Raw genomic sequence first — 6,871 nt, 5'->3', positions numbered from 1 at the left:
TGGAATTGTCCCAGGGCTTTCTCTGGTGCTCTGAAGGTTATTCCAAATCAGACTACCAGCTGATTGCCAGCTCCTGAGTCTTTTGTCTGGACTCCTCCACCTTCATACCTTCACCTACTTCTGCCTGCTGTGAGTTGGGGCCCCTGGGCCTCACAGGACTCAGCATCACTGGTCACAAAGTTGGACACTGATGGAGGATTCTGAACAGTCTAAATGCCTGTTTTCCCCAATAGTCTTCTCTCCAATCATTGCTAATCAGCCTGAATATAGTCCTCATTAGTTAGCAAATTCATTCCACTATATTCTCCTCCATCCCATTGATTCTGAACTTCTGGTTGTCTTTATACAAACCCTTCTTCCTAAGCTTCCTCATTGCCTATTCTCTTATTCCTCTTCTCTTTACTCCACTCACACACCAATATCCCACTCCAGATCTACCAACCCTTTCTTTCATGATGCTCTTTGGAAATTTGGCTCCATAGTTAACAAACTTGGTTTCATCATAAAGCTTTTCCTTTTACATTTCTCCCATCTTCTGGCATTCACTGAGATGTGGTTCCCTCCTGATGACAATGTACTCCCGGCTATCCTTTCTACTATAAGTTTCATTTTCATGAATACTCTATCATGGTGAGAGAGTTATAATATACTTCTTGTTTCCAGTTGCTATTTCCATATTCTCCCTCTACCATCATCACTCAGTACCCTCTCCTCGTTTGACGAGCATTCAATTCATATTTATCACACAATCACGATTCTGGTAGTTGCTATCTACTCATGCCCAAGATATCTTCCTGAATGAATGAATTCATTTTCTACCTCATTTTCTTTCTTTCCAGCCCTATTCCTGACCTATACTAGGGGACTTTACCATACATGTTGATACTCCTTTGAACACTATGACTTTTTACTTCCTCGTTCTCATTTCCTATGACATACTATTTCACTTCACTATACTCCAATTATACACAGATGGTCCTACCTTGATTTTGCCATTACCCATAAATATTCTATATCCATATTCATGATCTCTAAAATTCCTTTCTCTGATAATAATCCTTTACCATTTTATATTTCCCTCTGCCTTATTCTTTTCATTCTATATTTCTCTCTATTTCTTTTGAGATCCTAATCCTCTTCTTTCTACTTGGCATGACTTCTAAGACTCTTCAGTTCTTTCCTGGGAAATCACCTCTGCAAGGATTATATCTTATCTTGGCCCTCTATTGAACCAGTTGAACTTTATATTTTCCTCTATACTCAAGCCCCTGTCCCCTTGTCCTGTGCTTTGCTAAGACCCAACATCAGATTATTTCTACCATATGCTTCCTTCACTCCTATTCATACATTGCTAAATGGAAACAGAAAATCATGCCAGTGCCAATGAGGTACCCTAAAAACTAATAATCTCATATAGCTTATATAGTTAAATATAGCTCATATAGTTAAATAATCTCATATAGCAAGACAGTTCTTTTATGCCTCACTAATTAATTCACTCTCCTAATCACCAGTGGCTATTCTGACTCTTTTTATACCCTCTCAAGTCTCCCATGACTCCTGGATCCCTTACCCTCTCAACTGAGAACCTTCCCTCTCAACTGAGAACCTTAACCTTAGATTTTACTGAAAAAAAAAAAAAACCAGACCATCTGCTAATAGCGCTTTCTTTTGCTCTTCTCATCTCATATAACTTGAATGTCTTCCCTCACTATCTCCTCTTTCACACTCGTTTCACATAAAGAAACAGCCCTTTTCTTTGCCAAGGCAAACCTTTCTACATGCAAAAGTGATACAATTCCTATCAGTCTTCCTCAGTAGATTACCCCTTTTCTTATAATTACTTTTTCATTAATATCAAATCTCTCCCAATTCACTGTCTGTTACTCTGTTGCTCATATGTGTAAAAATGGAGATTTGAACCCCGGACTTCAATCCCCAGAAGTCCTTGGCCACTTCCCAGAATGCTTTGTAACCTCACCTGAATTCCCACCTGGGCTGAGAACAAATTATTATTTAAAGGGTCTCCACCTAGGGATCAGGCTCTCTTCCTACTTCTGCTTCCAAGCAGATGCGTCTCTACTAATGTAAGTTAAATTGAATGGGCCTTTTGGCTCTCCTAGGCACGTGCTTTCTTACTTGTATTTTCTTAAATTCTTAATCTTTAATAAACCTCATAAAATATAATACTTCTAGTAGAGAAACAAATTTTAAATGCTACAGTTTGGCGTAACCACTTTGGGAAAATGAAATACCTTCAACCTTCTGATCTACTGTTACTAAGTTCAGATTTTCATAGCTAGTGCCTAGAATTTTTTTTTAAGCCACGTTTCTCCAAGATGCTTTTTTAGAAAATCATCATGATCAGCTCTGGCCTGCAGCCATCTGCTTCGAACTTTCTTGAGCCCTTCCCACCAGCCTGGCTGGCTCAGCTCCTGTTCCCAGCATCCAGACCTGTTTGACCCAAATCTTGATCACCTGGTGAATGCCAGCAAACTCCAGCCTCAGAGCAGACCACTCATTGCCCCAGGTCCAGGACTCATTTCTACCAGCTGGTAAAGACAGGGAGGTAGTTTTCCCTTAGACTACGATTAGCCTCCATGTGGACTGGGGGCAGGGGATCACAGGAGGGGAGAAAGAAAGGAAAAGAAGAAAGAGACTTTTCCAAACAGGAACTTACAAGCAATGGGCTATTTAAAAGGATATCTTTTAACTGTTCTGGTTATTTCATTTATTTCACCTGCATGCCAGGGGAAAAATTCGGCTCCCTGCAACTTCAACTTTGGAGGGGCAGCTGGGTATCTCAGTGGATTGAGAGCCAGGCCTAGAGACGGGAGGTCCTGGGTTGGAATCTGGTCTCAGACACTTGCTGGCAGTGTGGCCCTGAGCGGATCATTTAAACCCCATTGTCTAACCATGACCAATCTGCCTTCTGACAATAGGCATCTAAATGAATAAAAACCCAAGGAACTTTAAAGAGACTGGAGGTTATATTTTTAAGGCATTTCAGACTCCAATGGTTTATAAAAATCTCTGTATTCTATTGCATTCTACTGAGTGCTTTGTTTAAGATTTAACTTTGTGATTTAAGTTCATATATTACTGCATTCCATACTATTCTGTTATAGTAGTGGTAGTCTCTCGGTGATCGAGTATGACTATTGTCTTTGTGCAGTTTCATCTATCGTGTACCCTCATGTGGCTTTGAAGTCCATACTGTTCATTTTAATGTACTGAGTTTTAACTACTGTTGTATTCTGTTGCTTTTCCCCTATAACCATACTGAATGAACAAACATTGAGTAAGCCCATATAAAAAACAGCTTTTCTATTTTTGACTTTGTAAATTGTCACATAGAGAATAGATGGACTCCATCAGAAATTTGCTATAACAACCTTTGAAAAATTAATGTGCTAAATATCTCAATTGATTTTAAGGGTTTTTTAGACATGATTTTTAGAATTTTTTTTTAACAATCTCTGGTCATTTTTGCCTGCCCCTACCACAAGGTAAGGCCCATTTTAACAGCTGAAGTGAAATACATTTTATAACCCCCACCTCCCACATTAAAAAAAAAAACGTGAATGGAAGTTGGGCAGTTAATCTCAGGGCATTTGTACCCCTAAAAAAGCCTCCAAAAAAGGAGCATCTCTCATTCATAACTCTTCAGCTCACTACTTAAGTTCCACCAGAATGATATCTAGATTTCTTGATGATGTTCTAAACCCAAAATGAGTTTTACTTTGCTTAAAAATATTTTTACCAAGGTTGAAAGATTTGCTATATTTGTAAAAATTATGACAAATATCAATCAGTTCATAGGTTTTTTAAAATGCCATACAGCAACTTATGTGAAATATGATAGTGGGTTTGCTTGCTATTGTAATTAATTGGGCTATTTAGAATTTTGGGGATATTGATAACTACATATTTGTACTAATGTTTTTTTAAAAATGAAAAATGTTACCTTGCAAAATTCATTTGCCTTTACTCACAGTGGATCATGGCCAGGTATGAAGAGGTAATGGATCTCATTTTTGGTGAGAAAGCCTTGCATTCTATATTTTCTTAGCTGACACAGTCTGTCAATGATTATAAGCTATATTTTTGAATTTTTAAAACTCTTATTACATTTTTCTTGCATGTGCAATAAACTATTTCAGTTTTTTAAATTTTTTCTCTCCTTTTTATATTTGAAGCACATGTCACCAGCATTAATATTTTCTTTAACGTTTTGATTTAGCAGTAATATAAGTTTAAAATACATTTCCTAATGCATGCCCTAAAAGCTTAAGACTATAAAAATGATGCCACTAATTGTTTAAAAAAATTATGGGACTTTGCTTAATGATTCTGTCTGATTCCAGGACAAGATATACACAAAAGAGCCATTGCATAGGGCCAAAGATAAACCAATCCAGGATGGATTGATGCACTTCTAAGCCAATATGGAGGTCTTGAACCTAGTGTGAAGACTCAAGGTTGCTATGTTTAACATTTGTTATGACATAGGCCTTCCTTGTGTCCACACTCACTCTGAAAATACTTACAGACAAGTATCCCCGAACTTGGCTCCTACCTGGCTCCTATAATCTAGTCCCTTTTCTGTCTTTCATAATGTGATAACTTTCTGTAGTCCTGGCTACTGACTGGATAAATGTATCATTGCTTAGATCATTTTAATTGGGCCCTGATTCAAGGACCTGTTATAGATTTGTTTTTCCTTTACTTAGAATTTTTACACATAAGACTTTGATAGTCTATTTTCATCCAGTAATTTTTTTTAATTTGGATTTTTCTGATGCCTTTTTAATTTCTCTTACCAATTGATTCATATACCTCGTAACTCAGCCATGCATCCCTAAGTGATCTTGTGTTTTTCAATCACCCTTTTAATGGGGAAATATAAAAATATTATTATTTTAAATTGCAAAGTTTTAATTCTTTTTAAGAAGAATTTTAGGTAAAGATCTCTCTGAATCCAGAAACTGAACTGTTAGAGAAGACACCATGAAGAAGCCTCCAGACCACAAGCTGCACAAGAAGATCAAGAATGAATTTTGGGTGTGGTTGATTGAACATTCATTTATTTGTATCTATACTTTCATGCCAAAGGGGACTGCCCCCTAACTGGCTTTTTGCTAATGCATCCAGCAATTATTAGTTTAGTTTTTTTTCCCTCTTATCCTCAAATTATTGTAATCTTTAAATTGATTATGTTTTCATGGAGATTTGAACCCCGGACATCAATCCCCAAAAGTCCTTGGCCACTTCCCAGAATGCTTTGTAACCTCACCTGAATTCCCACCTGAGCAGAGAACAAATTATTATTTAAAGGGTCTCTGCCTACGGCTCGGGCTCTCTTCCTACTTCCACTTCCAAGCAGATAAGTCTCTCATGATGTAAGTGAAATTGAATGGGCCTTTCAGCCCTCCTAGGCACGTGCTTTCTTACTTGTATATTCTTAAATTCTTAATTTTTAATAAACCTCATAAAATATAATACTTCTAGTAGAGAAACAACTTTTTTTTTAATTAAACCCTTACCTTCTGTCTTGGAGTCAATACTGTGTATTGGCTCCAAGGCAGAAGAGTGGTAAGGGCTAGGCAATGGGGGTCAAGTGACTTTCCCAGGGTCATACAGCTGGGAAGTGTCTGAGGCTAGATTTGAATCTAGGACCTCCAGTCTCTAGGCCTGTAAAAACAACTTTTAAATGTTATATATGTTGTGCTAGGAAGAGAAAGGAAAGAAAGAAAGAAAGAAAGAAAGAAAGAAAGAAAGAAAGAAAGAAAGAAAGAAAGAAAGAAAGAAAGAAAGAAAGAAAGAAAGAAAGAAAGAAAGAAAGAAAGAAAGAAAGAAAGAAAGAAAGAAAGAAAGAAAGAAAGAAAGAAAGAAAGAAAGAAAGAAAGAAAGAAAGAAAGAAAAGAGAGGGAGGGAGGGAGGGACGGGGAGGAAGGGATGGAGAAGAAGGAAGGAAGGAAGGAAGGAAGGAAGGAAGGAAGGAACAAAGGAAGGAAGGAAGAAATACATTGGAGAAGCTGGGTGGGGGAAAGTAGGAGGAAGAAAAAATTTTGATCACTCAAAAGGGTGAAATTAAATTTTAAATAACAAGTGCAGGCACACATTAGAGCTCAGAAGAAATACTCTGACATTTCTTTTCCTCTCACAATCTGGAATTTAGCCAAACTGGCCTTCTTTCCCTCACACTTCACCTCTTTCCTGTGTAGTTCCATCCTGATTGTCTCCCATGCTTGGTATTTAATCCCTCCTAACCTCTGATTCTCTTCTTTCAAGTCATAAATTAAGCACCACCTTCTATAAGAAACCTTTCCTGATCATCTCAAATACTAGAGCCCTTCCTCCTTTGTATTTATTCTATATATACTCATGTATGTCTGTTTCTCCCATTCAAATTCACACTATGAAAAAAAGAATAGAATCCCAAAGAGTATCTTTAAACGAACTATATATTTTCTTGCTGACTTGGATGCTTCTTCAGCCATTACTTCATTTCCATTCTCTGTCCTATAATTCCTTCAGTCCTTTATCATCTCATCTCTGAAACTTACCAGTTGCCTTAAAATGGGTCCCTTTCCTTTGCATTCTTCCTATACTCTGTTCTGCACACTATTGCCCTATTAGTCTTGCTAAAATACTGCTTTCATTAAACCTCTTCCTGATCAAAAAATTTTAATGATTCCCAGTTTCCTATGGAATAAAATCTAAAAACCTTAGCCTGATCTCCAAGTCCCTCCACAGATTGGACCCAATTTACCTTCCCAAGCAGGCAGTCAGGAATAGTGGAAGAGTATTGACCTTGGAGTCAAAGGATCTTGAAAGAGGGAAAAGGGTAGAAGATCTACTCTGGTCT

Source organism: Monodelphis domestica, chromosome 4 (genome assembly GCF_027887165.1).
Source record: "Monodelphis domestica isolate mMonDom1 chromosome 4, mMonDom1.pri, whole genome shotgun sequence".
In the NCBI taxonomy this organism is placed as follows: Eukaryota; Metazoa; Chordata; class Mammalia; order Didelphimorphia; family Didelphidae; genus Monodelphis; species Monodelphis domestica.
The sequence above is the reverse complement of the archived record's forward strand: the minus strand, read 5'-3'. Positions refer to the sequence as shown.